The sequence below is a fragment of the Hemitrygon akajei genome, chromosome 14 (assembly GCF_048418815.1).
Source record: "Hemitrygon akajei chromosome 14, sHemAka1.3, whole genome shotgun sequence".
In the NCBI taxonomy this organism is placed as follows: Eukaryota; Metazoa; Chordata; class Chondrichthyes; order Myliobatiformes; family Dasyatidae; genus Hemitrygon; species Hemitrygon akajei.
Window position 1 is genome coordinate 18,223,375 of NC_133137.1, and position 20,667 is coordinate 18,244,041.

The following is a 20,667-nucleotide window of genomic DNA, read 5'->3' on the forward strand; positions in this document are numbered from 1 at the left end:
AAGCCATCGGCGACTGCAAACTCCAAATCTTCATTTTCATTGTAACATTCAAGATGATTGTTGATACCTTCAAATTCGTAGTTTCTAACTTGTTGAAATGGTGAAGTGAATTCATTTTCACTCCCAGCTGTATTGACATCTCTAAACCTGAATGCTTGAAACAGCAGTGAGCAAAACAGTCCCGAATTGTCTTACTGCTTATTCTTCTCCAACCATCAGTGACAAAAATCACTGCTTTTTGAACATAAACGCATTCAACTAATGCTATTCAAAAACTGTTCACTCTAAGCACGGGGTTGTGTCTAATGGCCACACAGGAGTATACATCTACCGCTCGCTAGAATCTGTTCAGCAACAGTATCCTGCCCCAATTAAGCAGCATAGTGTCCCAAATAAATGAAAGGAATCCCGGCTATTTTCTCGATTAGTTTTCTGTTCTTTAAGAGTTGCCCTAAATAAGCAACTGCCCCAATTATCCAATGGGCCCAACTAACCAGGATCCACTCTACTTATAAACTACTGATAACTCTGCAGATTGATGACAGCGTTCAAAACGGTAGTAGTCTCAAATGCGATTGGGGGTTAAGGACTGAGATCACCACATACCTCTATACCAGGGAAGAGCTGTTCAGCAGGAAACAAAAAATAAAGACACCCACATTGTCTTGAATAGTCCTCCTGGAAGCTCTTGAAACAAAAGTTATTGTAAGCAGGTATAGAAACCGAAAGACCCTCAGCTCTAGTCAGAAGGAATAAATAGGGTATGGCTTCTCCACGACCAAAATATAGACAGTACAGTTCTTAAATATAGAACTGATCCTGTTGAATCCTGTGAGTTCAGATCATTTTAAATTGTTAGTTTTCAACAGACAATCCCAGCCTTCTTTCACTGCTGTGGTAATAGATGTTTCTCTTGTGAAAACAAGCCCTTGTATGTAGAGAACTCTCAGCTGCACTTTGTCTGCTACAGATCTGTATCTTAATTAAATACAAATTCTGATTAGATATTAAGACAACTTTTGCCATGCTTTGTAAAGTTCAAATGTTTATAAATTATTAAAAATAAACTAATCGAAAGAATCTCATCGGTTCTCATAATACTGGAGAACCATATCTCCTTCATTAACACAGTGGCTTGACAGAGGACATTCTTCTTGTGGCAGCTGGTAAAATTACCCAGCAGAATACTAGTGCAATTTTACACTGCCATCACAGAGAGCATCCTTATATCTGCTTCTACTGTCTGGTTTGGTACAGCGTCCTCTTAATGCACAAAAACTACAGCAAACTGTCCAGGTCAGCAGAAAAGGTCAATGGCTGTAGTCTGCCATGACTGCAGAACCTGTGTGTGTCCAGGACAAGGAATTGAACTGGAAAAGTCATTGTGGGCAGACCCATCCTTCAATATGCCTTTTCCAAAAGCTCCTTTCTGGAAAGTGCCAAAAGGCTTTTAAAACAAAGACTTCATGCCATCTTAAAAGTTTCTTCTGTCAGGCAGATAATCTGATTGGCCATTCTAGTTCGCTCACCCCCACCCCCTCTATCTATTACCCCCATCACTGCACTGTAATGTATACACTTTAAATCATTTTTATAATGCTGTTTACATTGTAAATACATTCTAGTATTTATGTGCTTTTTATTCCATATCTTTACTTTAACCTCTAATTTTATTTTATATAGTTCTTTATTCGTTGCAATTGTTAAATCTTGATTTTTTTTGTTCCATGCCATGCCCTGACCAACACACCACAGCAAATTCCTAATACATGTAAACGTATATGGTGAATAAAGTTGATCCTTGATATTCTTAGCATTCAGAAGCTGACGGTGTTGAGTATCATTAGTAAAGACTTTGTAACAAGTACAAACAGTGGGGAACAAAGGCTTCAGTGACGACCATGTGATGCCGACCTTCTGCACACAGCTTCCATTGCTTGCGGGAGAAATTACAGATCAAAATGGTGGTGTTTGAGGTAGCTGTTGTGAATGACCTTAGCACCAGTTGTAGTGTAAATGAGCAAGCACATCTAAAGGGCAAATTTATCTGAAATAATCCAACCTTCAATACTGGAAATTCTACTCATAAACAGTTGGCAGGAGATCTAACAATTTGTTTGCATGACATCATAAGCTAAAGAAAAGAAGTGTGTTTTATGAAGCAACAAAAAAGTACTTGTGTTTGTACCGAGCTTTCAGTGTGAGAACAATCCCAAGGCACTTCACAGAAGCAACGGCAAACAGAACTTGACACCGAGTAACACATTTTCATATAATTGGCAACACTTTGCAGCAAGTTCGGGATTCCCATGCATGCAAGCATGAGTGGAGAATATCCGAACATCCTAGCAGCTGCTTGTCAGGGACTCTATTCCAGCATCAGACTGGAATTTCAGTAGCAGTGAAAACAGTTGTGTCCGCTTCTCACCAGTGCAGGCGCTACATCACAACGCATTGGAGTGGTAAGGAATGGCTGAGGGACTGGGGTCAGCTTTTAATTATTTTGCATCATTGGAATTCTTTTAAGTTTGTCATTTACATGTTTAAAGGGTCTTGTATTTTTTTTAAAAAAATGGTGTTGGTAAAACTTCTATTTTTAATTTCTCGTGGTATTTTGTAACATCAGAGACATTGATTATGATTTGACAGCTGGCTAAACCCAGGGCATGACTTAACTGGCCGTCAATGTTTCTTCAGCATTTATGTGGGTGTAATCTCTCCCCCAAGTAATGGGAGCTATGTGCAGAAGATAGAGCCTCGCCTCTGATAACAGAGGCATGTTTTGTCCAGTATGCTTCTCTTTGGGCAGGGTTAGTGCCCTCTCGTTGAGCATACTCAGCTCACTGGTGATTGCAGATGTTGAACTAGTGGTAAATGCTCTGGGTGTTAGTGAGCTTCTTAAAGGAGGAAAGAGAAAAATAATGGCGGAGAGATTTAGAGCCAGAGTCTAGAGCCAGGGAGATGGAAGCGGCCAGGCTGGGGTGTATAACTGTGCCTGAGGATTGTGCAGGTGAGTACAGAGATGGAGTTATGAAGGCATTTGAAAATAGGAATGAGAATTTCATTAGCAAATCAACAGTCGATATGAGTCATGAAAAACCAGGATCAGGGATGTACATACTAACATTAAAGAATTATACTTACTTATACTAGCTGCATTGAATTTTGCGTAAATGGATATGGTCTTAACTATTTTCCTGATTAAATATCTGAAATCAGAGCTGCTACAGATTTGTGTTGACTGATGTCACAGAGTGTAAATTGTATATCTTTAGACCATAAGACATAAGAGCAGAATTAGGCCATTCAGCCCATCGAGTCTGCTCCACCATTCCATCATGGCTGATTTATTATCCCTCCCAACCCCATTCTCCTTCCTTCTACTCTTAACCTTTGATACCCTTACTAATCAAGAAATTATCAACCTCTGCATTAAATACACCCAATGACCTGGCCTCCAGAGCCATCTATAGTAATGAATTCCATAGATTCACCACCCTCTGGTTAAAGAAATTCCTCCCCATCTCTGTTCACCAAGTATTAAAGGAATAATTGGAAAAATCTTCAATTGTGCAATATTTTTACTTTTAAGACAGACAGACATACTTTATTGATCCTGAGGGAAATTGGGTTTCATTACAGTCACACCAACCAAGAATAGTGTAGAAATATAGCAATATAAATCCATAAATAATTAAATAATAATAAGTAAATTATGCCAGGTGGAAATAAGTCCAGGACCAGCCTATTGGCTCAGGGTGTCTGACACTGCAAGGGAGGAGTTGTAAAGATTGCTGTCTAATGCAAAATTGAATGGGAAATATTATTTATATTTGCAAGCATTGTTTATTAGCTTCTGCTGACAGCAGGACAAGCTCATTCTTTGCTGCAGTCATATAACTCGCCACGGTTAGCTACTTAAAACGTGGCTGGGTTATTTTACCCGGTCACAGAAATCCTGTCTGTCCTCCCCACCTTCTCTGCTCTCTAAGCTAACTTCCTTTCTCTCTATCCCAGTTCGGGTGACAGGTCTCTGGCCTGAAATGCTAACTGTTCCCCTTTCCACAGGCGCTGCCTGACCTGGTGAGCTTTTCCAACATTTCTATTTCCTTTTATTTCAACATTCTTAGCTGCTGATTGCAGGAACATCACATTCCAGCAGAGCAGAAATATTAAAACATAGCAAAGCTCCGTAAATTATCAGAAAGTATATACAGCAACATGGCCCAAGAGGAAGGCCATGTATTGATTTTAGCTCTATAAACCCCTCAGTCAGCTGAAAGACTGAGGTCAGAGGCAGCAGGCCCATCGCTGAGATCGAGGAAGACCCAAGGTCTTTAGGTCTGGGTTGGTTCAGACAGGTGGGACACAAGCTGAACTGAGGCGGCAGGGTCCAGGCCCCAGACTGCATTGTAGTGACAGAACCCCATGTTTGGACAATAGTTTAAACGCCAGGCCAGATTGAAAAGGTCAGGGTGTTGGGGCCCGATGCGAGGGATGGGCTGGTTCAGCTCGCTGCTCTGCTCTGCGCTGAACTAAGGGCCTGTGGTCGGACTCTCTTTGTGAACCTCAGTTCAGAACGCTATTCGCTTGTGTTTATTGGTGGCATGATTTGTTCTTTTCTCTCTCTGCACATTGGTTGTGCGAGAACCTTTTTTAAATGGGTTCCTTTGGGTTTCCTTGTTTTGAGGCTGCCTGTAAGGAGATGAATCTCAAGGTTGTATAATGCATGCATACATTGATAATAAATGTACTTTGAACTTTGTTGGTGGGGGGCAGCTGTAGCTCTCGAAACATTCAATACAATGACGGATAGACCACTTCCTTACGCTGGTGTTCCTGACTTTAGATTCAATCTCCACCTCCTCCAGTACCGCCAGAGGCTGGAGCACCATAGAAATTTACCAGGATGACTCCCAGTTCTGTGATCTTGTCAACTATGGATACCACTGCTCTGGAAACACTGCCAACGTCAAGTTTCTCCCCCTGATCACACTCTGTGGGTGGCAGGTGGAGATATGTCTCTACCAAAGTTAGTGCAAGGTATTCCTTCCCTCCGCTACCCTTGGGCAAGGTGTAGCATCTGCTTAGCTCCCCGATCAGGGTCGTGTGAAGCCATGGGTGGACGATTGTATGAGCAATTGGTGTAGATCAAAATTCCTGGTTATGCAGCCACTGATGCCAGACAGACAATCTCTGAAGATCCATTGATAATGGTGGGGCCACCTGTCTCATAAAGACACTGCCCAGAAGAAAGCAATGACAAACTGCTTCTGTAGAGAAATTTGCCAAGAACAATCATGGCCGTGGAAAGACCATGATCATCCTCTTCATAGACATGGTACATAATGATGATGTCATACTACACGACATATAATGGTGATGTCATAGGACACATCACATAATGATGATGATGTTCACACTCCGTTCCAATGTTTCTATTGTTTCATCACTGAACCTCATCATGGAATTCCCAGTATAACATCACAATCAGCTTTACAAGCACTGGGGACACTGGCAATGAGGACCTTACCATAACTCTGCTAATCAGTATTCCAGCACAAGTATATTCAGGAAAGGTCAAGGTTGACAGTTCCACGTGAATATGTAAAGCAGCCCAGTAGGGTGCCTCTTCTGTTTAATGCTTGATCTTTCTTGACAAGCAGAATGCCAACGTAGTCAGTTCCAGCATATTCAATGTGCTAACACTTGGAAAATCTTGCAGCAGTCTGCTTCGATGATCTCAGCTTGTGGTCTTGCATGGTGTTCCACTGAATGCCTTTTGCAATTTATTTTGCTGACAGGGAAATGCAAATCTTTTAAGATCAGGTGCTTTGTAAACTGACCTCTTTTCTCCCAAGCGACACACGCAAAATGCAGGAGGAACTCAGCAGACCGGGCAGCATCTATGGGAAAGAGTAAACAGCCGATGCTTCTGGTTGAGACCCTTCATCAGGACAGTCCAGAAACATCGACAGGTTACTCCTTCCCTTAGATCCAGCCTGGCCTACTGAATTCCTCCAGCGTTTTGTGTGTGCTGCTTTGGATTTACAGCATCTGCAGATCTTCTCTTATTTGTAATTTGCTCAATTTCTTGGGTGATAGGAAAAATCGCTGTTTCACTCTCCACCAACACTGCCTGACCTATTGCGTATTTTCCACATTTTCAGCTTTTCTGACTAAAATTTAAATCCGGTATACCTCTTGTTCAAGACAAACAACCATCAAAATAATGGAAAAGTTTTTTAAACTTTTAAAAAACACTTGACCCTGTAGCAGGCAGAAAAGAAAGCAGAATTAGGTAAGGTTCCAAATTTCCTTTGGACTACATGCACATCAGTAACAGAGAACAGAGACTTAGATTTTAATAGCAAGTATGGTGGTTATTAAAGTCAAAAATAACCCTAGATTTATTTTAGGCATAATTACATGAGACTTGAGTCAATACAATTTTTCTCTTCCTGAATTTTGTCTCCCTGGAATCATTGTTTTTTTAATTGCATCATTAAGACAATTTCCATAGTTAAATTTTCATTATTTTGTAGTAATTAATCTGATAATTGCCTGAGTCTTTAAATATATGGTTAGAATGTGGGTGAATTATTCATGATGAGTCAAGTGGTCTGGACTGTTTGGATTGAAAACCATAAATCCCGCCTGCAAAATAATTGCCTTTCTAACCCAGTTAATCTCTGCAAGGCTTTTTAAATACTTTCTGTCTCTCTTCTGTTCTTCGTGCTCACACCCTATCAAGATAAGCTGGCAGGATTTGCTGAAGCACCCCATCATTTCCCTCCCAAGCAAGATCAAAGTGGCCTGCAGCAGCCTCATTGAAAGCAGGCTTCCTCACATCTGTCACACCCGGTCCAGCTGGGCGAAGCCAGAGAGCCCTTTGCTGTCACACTCTCTGAACTGCTTCACACGATTGACTGTCATCACCTCCTGCTGTGAGAGAGGGAGGAATAGATCAGGTAACAGAGGCCCTCGTACTTAAGCAAAGCGGCCACCCTTTTCCCAAGCTCACTCGCAAAGGATGAATCAAGCTAAAGATACATATGGATATTCCTGTGCCCACTTGAGTGAGATTGAGTTTCAAACTCGGATGGAGCATCTTAAAAGAAGCCATAAAAAGCTAGATGATTTCATTTGCTTTTCAGCCCTCTGTATGGAAATGAATTTGATAAGTAAGACTACTCCAGTTAAGGTGCTGGTACGAAGGTTCAGTCAGCTGCAGATATGGTTAAACGTTCAAAGTAAATTTCATTATCAAAGTACATGAGCTAAATGGCCTAATTTCTGCTCCTATGCCTTATGGTCTTATATCGCCATATACTACCCTTGGATTCAATTCCTTGTGGGCAGTCATCGTCTCCATGAAGTTCTTTGTAGTCATTTCCAGTGAATGAGACTGCAGGACATCCTGGTTTTATGCTGCTCTAAGTGACTGATATTTCGTGGCAATAATGTGGTGACTTCACACAATCTGCTCACTTGAACATTTGGTGATTTTACACACATTAGGATCAAGCATCAAGGATCAGAGATCAACTTTATTCACAGTCTATATTTAATTGTGCTAGGAGTTAGCTGAGATGTGTTGACACAACATGCACAAAAGCAAGATTCAAAAATTATAAAGAATAAAGAATTATATTAAAAATGAAGTTAAAGGTTAAAGTAGAGATATAAAATAAAACGTGCATAAATGCATAAACACCAGCAAGTATTTGCAATGTAAACAGCATTAGATTATGCACTTTCTTAGTCTGATGCATGGCTTTACGTAACTGCAGAAAAATTATTTTCTGATGGGTGTCATGTGACATAACCTGGAACAGCTTCAAGTGTTAAGGTTTGGGGTAAAGTATATAATACAGAGATAAAATAATGGTCTCTGTTTTGTTTTTATTTTCAGAATAACTTTCTTTAGTTCATTGAAATCATCTACCATTGAAGTAAATCGTGCAATCATAGCAAAGTTCAAAGTAAATTTATTATCAAAGTACATATATGTTATCATATACAACCCTGAGTTCATTTTCCTGGGGGCATACTGAATGTATCCAAAATAGAATAATAACTGTAACAGAATCAATGAAGGACCACACCAACTTGAGTGTTCAACCAGAGTTCAAAGGACAACAAGCTGTTCAAATGCAAAAAGAAAGAAGTAATATTAATAAATAAATAAGCAATGACTATCAAGAGCATGAGATGAAGTGTCCTTGGAAGTGATTCCATAGGTTGTGGGAGCACTTCAACGAGGGAGCAAATGAAGTTGAATCGAGTTATCCCCTTTGGTTCAGGTGCCTGATGGTTGAGGGGCGATAACTGTTCGTGAACCTGTTGGTGTGAGCCCTGAGGCTCCTGTATCTTCTTTCTGATGGCAGCAGTAAGTGGAGAGCATGTCCTGGGTGGTGGGGGTCCCTGATGATGGATGCTGCTTTCCTGCGACAGCATTTCGAGTAGATATGCTCAGTGGTGAGGGGGCTTTACCCACAATGGACTAGGCTGTAACTACTAATTTTGTGGGATTTTACATTCACGGCATTGGTATTTCCATATCAGGTTCTAATGCAGTCAGTCAATATACCCTCCACCACACGTCTATAGAAATTTGTCAAAGTTTTAGATAACATGCCGAAACTTCGGAAATTCCCAAGGAAGTAGAGGTGCTGCTGAGCTTTCCTCTTAATTGCACTTATGTGCTGGGTGGAGGACAGATCTTCCAAAATAATAACATCAAGGAATTAAAAGTTGCTGACCCTCTCCACCTCTGATCTTGCAATGAGCTCGTGGACCTCTGGGTTCCTTCTCCTGAAGTCAATAATGAACCCAATGTTATATTTTTCAACAAAAAAATGAACTTTGGGAATGAAGCACCGGTCAGTCTAAATTTAAAATTTCCTCTTCAGATGGCATGAAACTTGAGTGTAAAATTACTTGCATACCAGTAGAGAAACAAAAGGAAGAACAAAAGGCTCCTGGTATATTTTGGGAAATGAGATCACACTCAGCAAAGAAATACAAAGAGAGGGTTGACAACACAGAATATTGCTGCATCAGTTAGCAGGAAATATTGCTCAGCCCCTTCCTGAGTGATCTGAATGTGAAACCAAATGTGAATGTGGCCTGAAAGCTTTCAGTAATGTCAATGAGGTCTCATCCAATAACCCTTTTTGAAAGGGCGGAGGGGTAACATCGGTGTACTTCAGAACTCTCAGCTCGAACAAGTTTCAAACATTTTGGTAGAAAAATAACTAAACCATGAAAATACATCATTGTCACTACCACAGAAGCCTCCCACAATGACGTTTATAGAAGTAATCAGAATATAAGCTATTGAGTAATCAACAATTCTGAGAACATTATTCAATCAGTCTAGATTATCTGATACAGTATTAGTGGCAACAAAGTCTGACTTTATCTTGCAAGCAGTACGTCAGCATTCCTTTTTATTAGTGCTGGCGATGCCTGCATAGCTGACAAGGCTGCATTTTCTTGCAAGGTGCAACATATAGTTAAGGAAAGATGATGTTTAACAGTAGCCTGGTACTGCCAATTTTGCCGTCTTCGATAAATAAAGCTGAAACTTATACCAGTTTCACACTGAGAGTGCAAAGTGTATGCAATACGAATCAGTGAAAAAATTATTCTTGTACAAACCCACCCAGCTAAAATATGAGCAGATATTTTCCCAAAAGGTCTAAGAAGAAAATCTTAGGCGGGCAGCACGTTTCATACCCAGGAGACTCACAGTTAATTATTTATTTTAATTTTAGCTCCATTCATTGACAAATTTGGGAAAAGATCATTATGGCTTCATATTTTAATTTAAAATATGATTTTATTTTATTGCAGGACCGCTTCATTGTGAACGGCTTGCTTGAACGCTAAAGGTCTGACTTCCTACCTGGTGGGTAGATGCTGCAATGGATGCCCAATCTGATTGACAATCACAACTCCTGACTACAGACACCATCCTGACTGACAACTACTGCCCCCGCCTACAGACACTCCCTCCAGCTGGTGAGCGCAGACACTGTCTATAGACACCTATCCTACATTGCAATTAACAAGCACCACTATCAACCTATGATGCCCAACACAACAGACCCAATTATTAGCGTGTCCTCCCCGCCTTCACTGATCCCAACAATTGGCTCTCACCAAATGGTTCAAATGGTTCAATTTAATATCAGGAAATGTATACAGTATACCACCTGCAATTCTTATTCTTTACAGACATCCACAAAACAAGAAACACCATAGAATGAACGATAGAAACATCGCACCATGAAGCCCACGCCTCCCCTTCCCATGGTACAAGCAGAAGTACTGACCTCCTTCCCCCCACCATGCAAGCAATAACAAATTGCCCCCCTCCCAAAGAGTCATTGATCTAGAGTTCATAACCCACTATCAGCTTGTTTCTTGAGCTTCCCCATCAGCAGGAACTTAAGCCACACCCAGTCCAGGCTCTGGGTTTACCTGAAATCCATTTCTGGTCTGGCAGAGACCCAGGGGACAGACCTTTCCTTGTGTAAGACCATCTTAGTAGAGCGTGAGGCCTTGCTCGCTGAGTTATTAATTTCTTGGCAGCCACCCAATGTACAGTGTTTATGGACCCACAGCACTGCAATTCCCTGATACACTGTAGCAGCACTGACAAAATTCTTTATTTTTCAAAGATTTAAAACTTGACAAATTCTATTCAGCAGCCAACGCAATGAAAAATTAACAGCATTTTGCTTACAGCTTCCCATTTCAGAGAAAGGTATGCTATTTTATCTCTTGTTAAATACCAAACCGCAGCAAAGGATGAAAAAGATGTTAAAACCTTTTTCCGTCTCTTCTGGGATTTGTAAAAAGTGGTTTTGTATGGAGCAGTTTGTGGATGATCCCTTTGGGAAACTGTTTGTGATGGCATGGCAACGTAAGGAATTTGCACAGCATAGATTGATAAAATGGTAACTATATTATCCACTGCTGGATTAATTTCTGCCCACTAACATGAAATTTTTAGCCTTTGTGTGAGAGGAGGGTGTTTTGGGGTTTGGTGTCCTTGTTGTTTGCACAGTCTGTTTTTCTGCGTGGGAGAGGTTTGATGGGCTTCTTGCCATTTATGCAATTTTTTTTTTGCATGGGGGTGGTTAATGATCATGTTGCCGCTTGCAGGAATTGGTTTTTTTTTGTGCAAGGGGGTTGATGTTTTTCTTTGGACCATGGTTCCCTTTGTTTCGTGGCTATCTGGAGAAGAAGAATCTCAGAGTTGTACACTGCATACGTTCTTTGATAATAAATGAACCTTTGAACCTTTTTGCACATTCATGCACACTTTGTTCGTTAAACTTACAAGTTAACTATGGCTTTTAGTGTAAGGATTACTTTTTAATTTCCTCCCCTCCCTCCCATGAAGGAATCAGGGTGGGTATGGCAAATGTCTTCCCATATTGTGCACATATTTCATAGGTGAGGTCACAGTGTGAGCATCAGTAGGTGACCTTGGTAGTTGGCTCTTCATGATTTCCTCTAACTGTCCAGGGTTGACTGAAATGAGTCAGAACACCTCCTAACCACAGCTGAACTGGGGAGCACCACCAACAGTTTTACCTGTTGACTATGAGTGGCAGCAGTGTGTTAAAGAACATTAAAATGTGCAGCAAAGGACAGACCCTTTGGTGCTAACTTAAACTAATCCCCTCTGTCTTCATATGATCCCAATCTCTCCATTCCCTGCTTATTCCTCTGCCTATCCAAAAGCCTGTCACATTTGCTTCTACCAATACCCCTTCCAGTTACCCTCCACCCTCTTTCAAAAATTAGTCCCGCACAGCTCATAATCAGAATCATGTTTAATATCAGTAACATACGTCACTGAGCAAAAGTCTCAGACTTTTGTGCAGTACTGTATGTCGTGAAATTTGCTTGTTTATGATAGCAGCACATTGCAATTCATAATATGTTTTTAAAAACTTTTTAAAAGAATACAGTGCCTATGGAAAGTATTCACTCCCCCCCCCCCCCCCCCCCCACCCACCCCTCTGGAACTTTTCATGTTTTATTCTTTTACAAGACTGAATTGCAGTAAATTTAATCTGGCTTTCTTTTGATGCTGATCAACAGAAAAAGACATTTGTGTCCAAATGAAAACAGATTTCTACAAAGTGATCTAAATTAACTACAAATATAAAACACAAAATAATTGATTGCATAAGTATTCACCCCCTTCAAGTCAGTATTTAGTAGATGCACCTTTAGCAGCAATTACAGCATCGGGTCTGTGTGGATAGGTCTCTATCAGCTTTGCACATCTGGACACTGCAATTTTTCCCCATTCTTCTTTACAAAACTGCTCAAGCTCTGCCAGACTGCATGGGATTATGAGTGGACAGCCCTTTTCAAGCACAGCCAAAGATTCTCAATTGGATTGAGGTCTGGACTCTCCAGGCTACTCCAGGACATTAACTTTGTTGTGCTTAAGCCATTCCTATGTAGCTTTGACTTTAAGCTTGGGGTCATTGTCCTGCTGGAAAACAAATCTTCTCCCAAGTTGCAGTTCTCTTACAGACTGCAACAGGTTTTCCTCCAGGATTTCCCTGTATTTTGCTGCATTACCCCCCTACCTTCACAAGCCTTCCAGAGCCTGCTGCAGTGAAGCATCCCCACAGCATGATGCAGCCACCACCATGCGTCATGGTAGGGATGGTGTGTTTTTGATTCTGTGTGGTGCTAGGCTTACGCCAAACATAGTGTTTAGTCCGATGGCCAAAAAGCTCAATATTGGTTTCATCAGACCCTAGAACGTTCTTCCAGCTGACCTCAGAGTCTCCCACATGCCTTCTGGCAAACTCTAGTCAAGATTTCATGTGCGCTTTTTTCTCCCCCAGCAGTGGCTTTCTCTTTGCCACTTTCCCATAAAGCTGTGACTGGTGAAGCACCCGGGTAACAGTTGTATGTGCAGTCTCTCCATTCTTAGCCACTGAAGCTTGTGAGCCTCCAGAGATGTCACAGGTCTCTTGGTGGCCTCTCTCACTAGTCTCCTTCATGTACAGTCACTCAGTTTTTGAGGATGGCCTGCTCAAGGCAGATTTACAGCTGTGCCATATTCTTTCTGTTTCTTACTGATTGACTTAACTGTACTCCAAGGGAAATTCAGTGACTTGGAAATTTTCTTGTATCCATCTCCTGACATGTACTTTACTATAACTTTTCCGTGGAGTTACTTGGAATGTACGTGTGTCTTCATGGTGTAGTTCTTGCCAGACAGTTAGACCCTCCTGACACAGATGTATTTTTACTACAGTCAATGGAAACACCTCGACTGCACACAGGTGATCTCCATTTAACTAATTATGTGAATTCTAAAATAAACTGGCTGCTCCAGTGATGACGAAATGCTTTGAGAGGTTGATCATCACTAGACTGAATTCCTGTCTCAGCAAGGACCTGGACCCATTGCATTTTGCCTATCGCTACAATAGGTCAACGGCAGATGCAATCTCAATGGCTCCCCACACGGCTTTAGACCACCTGGACAATACAAACACCTACATCAGGATGCTGTTCATCGACTATAGCTCAGCATTTAATACCATTATTCCCACAATCCTGATTGAGAAGTTGCAGAACCTTGGCCTCTGTACCTCCCTCTGCAATTGGATCCTTGACTTCCTAACCGGAAGACCACAGTCTGTGCGGATTCGTGATAACATATCCTCCTCACCGACGATCAACACTGGCACACCTCAAGGGTGTGTGCTTAGCCCACTGCTCTACTCTCTATATGCACATGACTGCGTGGCTAGGCATAGCTCAAATACCATCTACAAATTTGCTGATGATAAAACCTTTGTTGGTAGAACCTCAGGTGGTGACGAGAGGGTGTACAGGAGTGAGATATGCCAACTAGTGGAGTGGTGCCACAGCAACAACCTTGCACTCAATGTCAGTAAAACAAAAGAGCTGATTGTGGATTTCTGGAGCGGTAGGACAAAGGAACACATACCAATCATCGTAGAGGGATCAGAAGTGGAGAGAGTGAGTAGTTTCAAGTTCCTGGATGTCAAGATGTCTGAGGATCTAACCTGGTCCCAACATATCGATGTAGTTATAAAGAGGGCAAGACAGTGGCTATACTTCATTATGAGTTTGAAGGGATTTGGCATGCAAACATATACACTCAAAAACTTCTATAGTTGTACTGTACCAAAAGAAGCTGCAGAGGGTTATAAATCTAGTCAGCTCCATCTTGGGTACTAGCCTACAAAGTACTCAGGACATCTTTAGGGAGCGGTGTCTCAGAAAGGCAGCGTCCATTATTAAGAACCTCCAGCACCCAGGGCATGCCCTTTTCTCATTGCTATCATCAGGTAGGAGGTACAAAAGCCGAAGGCACACACTCAGAAATTCAGGAACAGCTTCTTCCCCTCTGCTATCGAATGCCTAAATGGACATTGAATCTTTGGACACTACCAAACTTTTTTTAATATACTGTATTTCTGTTTTTGCACTTTTTAAAATCGATTCAGTGCATTTAATTGAGTTACTTGTTTATTATCATTATATTTATTATTATTGCTATTTTGTTTTCTCTCTCTATATTACATATTGCATTGAACTGCTGCTGCTAAGTTAACAAATTTCACGTCACATGCCGGTGATAATAAACCTGATTCTGATTCTGATTTAGTGTGTCATATTAAAGGGGGTGAATACTTAAGCAATCAATTATTTTGTGTTTTATATTTGTAATTAATTTAGATCACTTTGTAGTGAAACAAAGGAGTCTTTTCTGTTGATCAGTGTCAAAAAAAAGCCAAATTAAATCTGCTGTTGTAAAACAATAAAACATGAAAACTTCCAAGGGGAGGTGAATTCTTTTTATAGGTGCTGTAAGTTAAAAAAATAATTAAATTAATAGTTCAAAAGGAAAGGAAATAAAATAGTGAGGTAGTGTTCACGCATTCATTGTTCATTCAGAAATCTGATGGCAGAGAGGAAGAAGCTGTTCTTAAAAGCTGTCTTTTTCCGGTAAGATGGAGGTATGTTTGGTTGCGGTGGCTTCTAAGGGGTCAACAAAAGCAGCTATTGTCCTATTTATCCATATCTTTAGTGATCACAAGATCCTGCTACACATTAAGAACGTAAAGTACTGTAAGTCTACCCCATCAGCAAGTTGCTCATTGGCAGAGAAAATGAAGGAGCTGCACATTGTGCTTCTGCTTGAGTCGAGGGAGGCATACAGCGTCCCTGGTCACTTTTCTTGCGATCGCAAGACCTTTTCGGATAATGTTAATATGGTACACCGCAAGTGTGGTTCACTGATTCATTGGTGGAGGGGCAGGGGTGGATGGCTTGGGAGCTGCGTTGCCTCAGTCGTGGCAAGGACCAGGCCGCGAGCCACGGTGTCACCTGTTTACAGCCGCCAGGAGAGGCCGGAGCGCCCCACTGGGGGTGGCGTTGCACAGCATTCGAGCTGGAGTTAGCGCTCTTCCCTCCCCCCGCAGTGTTCCCTTGGCAGAAGACAAGCTCTACCGTGGTCGTCTACAGATCTGTGTGGCATTGAGTAGCTGGGGTTTAGATTCTTCTATCGAGTGGCTGTACCTTTCTATATTACATGTGCTACATGTGCTTTGTGCTGTGTATGACTGTTGGTAATATGTTTTGTATCTTGACCCCGGAGAAACGCTGTCTCATTTGGCTGTATTCATAGGTATTCATATATGGTTGAATGACATTTAAACTTGAATTGAATTGAAATGTTGAGTGTGTGTCTTTAGGTTCCTATACCTCCTCCTTCAATGAGAAGAGGGCATGTCCTGGTTGATGGTGGTCCTTCATGATAGATACCACCTTTTGGAGGCAATGCCTTTAGAAGATGTCCTTGCTGCTTGGGAGACTCGTGCCCTTGATGGAACTGGCTGAGTTTGCAACTTTCTACGGCTTATTCCGATCCTGTGCAGTGGCCCCTCCATACCAGACGGCGATGCAACCAGTTAGAATGCTCTCCATGGATTAACCACCTTGCCCCTCTCACCTTAAAGCTATGCCCTCTAGTATTTGACATTTCTACCCTGGGACTAAAAGATTCTGGCTGCCTACCCTATTTATGACTCTTGTCACTTCTATCAGGTCTGCCATCAGCCTCAAGAATCAGGATTCAATATATTCAAGTTTAGCTATCACACATACATGGAAGCATCTTGTGAACTGTATTGTTTGCATTAAAATAACAACATACCTGAGAACGTGGTGGGGGCAGCCCGCAAGTATCGCCACGCGTTCCAGCACCAACTTTGCACGCTCACAAAGCTCATCAGAACAACACAAAACACAACAAGCAACAAAGTACCAACAGCAAAACAAGCGCCGTACCTTCCTCCCTCCCACCCAGAGTCCTTTAGCCCCAGGACACTATATAAAACCAAACATTCAAGCAGGCTCAAAATCTCCTTAAAGCTAATATCCTTTAATCCAAGCACTATCCTGCTGAACCTCTTGTGTACCCTCTCCAGAGCTTCCACATTCTCACAGGACAGTGGGAGTCTGTCCGCACTTCGAAGGAATTTTCAGAGGCTTCAGTCGTTGCATTACAGAACATCGAAATGCAAAATATTGTGTCATTGTAGGCAGGAAAGTTGTGCTTCATACATACTAATTTAGTTAGGAAGTTTAACATACTGCGGTCAAGACTTCGGGCTACATTTCCATGTGAATAAATAAAAATGATATGGTAACAATAGCGAGGAATGATACACGCCCAGATCTCCATTCAGTATCCTGTTCAGATTCAAGCTTCTCCATTGACAAAAACAGGAATTTACGGGGAATTTCCTCTCCAGATCATTTACCAGTGACATGTGAGATGCCTGCAATAGGTATCTATTTATCAATTGTGTGGAAGTGTGCATCTGTGGGCTTAGTTCATTTTAAAAGGGAGACTTATGGCTTTAAGTGTTATCACTGAACTCTGTGACAGCTGACAATAATTTGTGACTTGTTGGAAGGACAAATTTCAGAGCAGTTGACTCTTTAAGGGAGAAGTCATTAAGAAGTTGCCTCATGGCTTAGTAAGGTGTTGTAAGAAAATTGGAGCTCCTTACATTGCATGTTTTGGCTTTGTGCTTCTGACTAAGATTATACACACACTAACAGTAACTTACCTTTAGACTGTGCCTTTCAAATGTAAAAAAAAACAAAAAGTAGTGTTCTATAGATGTGTGGTAGAAAGTGTACTGTCTGGCTGCATTACAGCCTGGTATGAAAACATCAATGTGCAGAAAATCCTACAATAGGTAGTGGATTCGGCCCAGTACATCACGGGTAAAACCCTCCCAACCATTGAGCACATCTACATGAAACATTGCCTTAGAAAAGCAGCATTCATCATCAGAGATCCTCACCACCCAGGCCATGCTCTTTTCTTGCTGCTGCCATCATGCAGAAGGTACAGGTGCCTCAGGACTCACACCACCAGGTTCAAAAATAGTTAGCACCCCTCAACCATCAGTCTCGTGAACAAAAGGGGATAACTACACATATTCTACTTCAGTTGTTCCCACAACCAGTGGTCTCACTTTAAGGGCTCTTTATCTTGTCATCTCCTGTTCTGGTTACTTCTTGCTATTTATTCATGTTTGTACTTGCATAGTTGTTATTCATTGATCCTGTTTACAGTTACTGCTCTGTAAGTATGCTCGCAGGAAAGAGAATCTCAGGGTTGTATGTGGAGACACGTGTGTACTCTGATAATAAACTTTACTTTTGGACTTTGAACTTTTAAATAAGTCAGCTGATAAGAGAGAAATTAGGGGGAAGAGCTGAAAGTGTTACTGAATAGTGGGAATGTGAGGTTTTCTGTCGACAGACTGGCTTTCAATGCCTCTGATGCACCATCAACAACTCACTCTGAGACGTAAGAAGCGAGGTATCGGCTTTCATTGACTGGAAGAATGAACAACACTACATCCTGGAGAATGAGGCCAGGCTCAGGCCTCAATCGCCTTTATACAGGGGTCAGTGGGAGGAGCCACAGGAGCTGTCAGCAGGGGTCTGTGGGAGGAGCCACAGGAGCAGTCAGCAGGGGGTCTGTGGGAGGAGCCACAGGAGCAGTCAGCAGGGGTCAGTGGGAGGAGCCACAGGAGCAGTCAGCAGGGGTCTGTGGGAGGAGCCACAGGAGCAGTCAGCAGGGGGTCTGTGGGAGGAGCCACAGGAGCAGTCAGCAGGGGTCAGTGGGAGGAGCCACAGGAGCAGTCAGCAGGGGTCAGTGGGAGGAGCCACAGGAGCAGTCAGCAGGGGGTCTGTGGGAGGAGCCACAGGAGCTGTCAGCAGGGGTCTGTGGGAGGAGCCACAGGAGCAGTCAGCAGGGGTCAGTGGGAGGAGCCACAGGAGCAGTCAGCAGGGGTCAGTGGGAGGAGCCACAGGAGCAGTCAGCAGGGGTCTGTGGGAGGAGCCACAGGAGCAGTCAGCAGGGGGTCTGTGGGAGGAGCCACAGGAGCAGTCAGCAGGGGTCAGTGGGAGGAGCCACAGGAGCAGTCAGCAGGGGTCAGTGGGAGGAGCCACAGGAGCAGTCAGCAGGGGGTCTGTGGGAGGAGTCAGCGGGGGTCAGTGGGAGGAGCCACAGGAGCAGTCAGCAGGGGTCAGTGGGAGGAGCCACAGGAGCAGTCAGCAGGGGTCAGTGGGAGGAGCCACAGGAGCAGTCAGCAGGGGTCTGTGGGAGGAGTCAGCAGGGTCTGTAGGAGGAGCCACAGGAGCAGTCAGCAGGGGTCTGTGGGAGGAGTCAGCAGGGTCTGTAGGAGGAGCCACAGGAGCAGTCAGCAGGGGGTCTGTGGGAGGAGCCACAGGAGCAGTCTAGACAGGGGTCTGTGGGAGGAGCCACAGGAGCAGTCAGCAAGGGTCAGTGGGAGGAGCCACAGGAGGAGTCAGCAGGGGTCAGTGGGAGGAGCCACAGGAGCAGTCAGCAGGGGTCAGTGGGAGGAGCCACAGGAGCAGTCAGCAGGGGGTCTGTGGGAGGAGCCACAGGAGCTGTCAGCAGGGGTCTGTGGGAGGAGCCACAGGAGCAGTCAGCAGGGGTCAGTGGGAGGAGCCACAGGAGCAGTCAGCAGGGGGTCTGTGGGAGGAGCCACAAGAGCAGTCAGCAGGGGGTCTGTGGGAGGGGCCACAGGAGCAGTCAGCAGGGGGTCTGTGGGAGGAGCCACAGGAGCAGTCAGCAGGGGTCTGTGGGAGGAGCCACAGGAGCAGTCAGCAGGGGGTCTGTGGGAGGAGCCACAGGAGCAGTCAGCAGGGGTCTGTGGGAGGGGCCACAGGAGCAGTCAGCAGGGGGTCTGTGGGAGGAGCCACAGGAGCAGTCAGCAGGGGTCTGTGGGAGGAGCCACAGGAGCAGTCAGCAGGGGGTCTGTGGGAGGAGCCACAGGAGCAGTCAGCAGGGGTCAGTGGGAGGAGCCACAGGAGCAGTCAGCAGGGGTCAGTGGGAGGAGCCACAGGAGCAGTCAGCAGGGGGTCTGTGGGAGGAGCCACAGGAGCTGTCAGCAGGGGTCTGTGGGAGGAGCCACAGGAGCAGTCAGCAGGGGTCAGTGGGAGGAGCCACAGGAGCAGTCAGCAGGGGGTCTGTGGGAGGAGCCACAAGAGCAGTCAGCAGGGGGTCTGTGGGAGGGGCCACAGGAGCAGTCAGCAGGGGGTCTGTGGGAGGAGCCACAGGAGCAGTCAGCAGGGGTCTGTGGGAGGAGCCACAGGAGCAGTCAGCAGGGGGTCTGTGGGAGGAGCCACAGGAGCAGTCAGCAGGGGTCTGTGGGAGGAGCCACAGGAGCAGTCAGCAGGGGGTCTGTGGGAGGAGCCACAGGAGCAGTCAGCAGGGGTCAGTGGGAGGAGCCACAGGAGCAGTCAGCAGGGGGTCTGTGGGAGGAGCCACAGGAGCAGTCAGCAGGGGTCTGTGGGAGGAGCCACAGGAGCAGTCAGCAGGGGTCTGTGGGAGGAGCCACAGGAGCAGTCAGCAGGGGTGAGTGGGAGGAGCCACAGGAGCAGTCAGCAGGGGGTCTGTGGGAGGAGCCACAGGAGCAGTCAGCAGGGGTCTGTGGGAGGAGCCACAGGAGCAGTCAGCAGGGGTCTGTGGGAGGAGCCACAGGAGCAGTCTAGACAGGGGTCTGTGGGAGGAGCCACAGGAGCAGTCAGCGGGGGGTCTGTGGGAGGAGCCACAGGAGCAGTCAGCGGGGGGTCTGTGGGAGGAGCCACAGGAGCAGTCAGCAGGGGGTCTGTGGGAGGAGCCACAGGAGCAGTCAGCAGGGGTCAGTGGGAGGAGCCACAGGAGCAGTCAGCAGGGGGTCTGTGGGAGGAGCCACAGGAGCAGGGGGTCTGTGGGAGGAGCCACAGGAGCAGTCAGCGGGGGTCTGTGGGAGGAGCCACAGGAGCAGTCAGCAGGGGTCTGTGGGAGGAGCCACAGGAGCAGGGGGTCTGTGGGAGGAGCCACAGGAGCAGTCAGCGGGGGTCTGTGGGAGGAGCCACAGGAGCAGTCAGCAGGGGTCTGTGGGAGGAGCCACAGGAGCAGGGGGTCTGTGGGAGGAGCCACAGGAGCAGTCAGCGGGGGTCTGTGGGAGGAGCCACAGGAGCAGTCAGCAGGGGTCTGTGGGAGGAGCCACAGGAGCAGGGGGTCTGTGGGAGGAGCCACAGGAG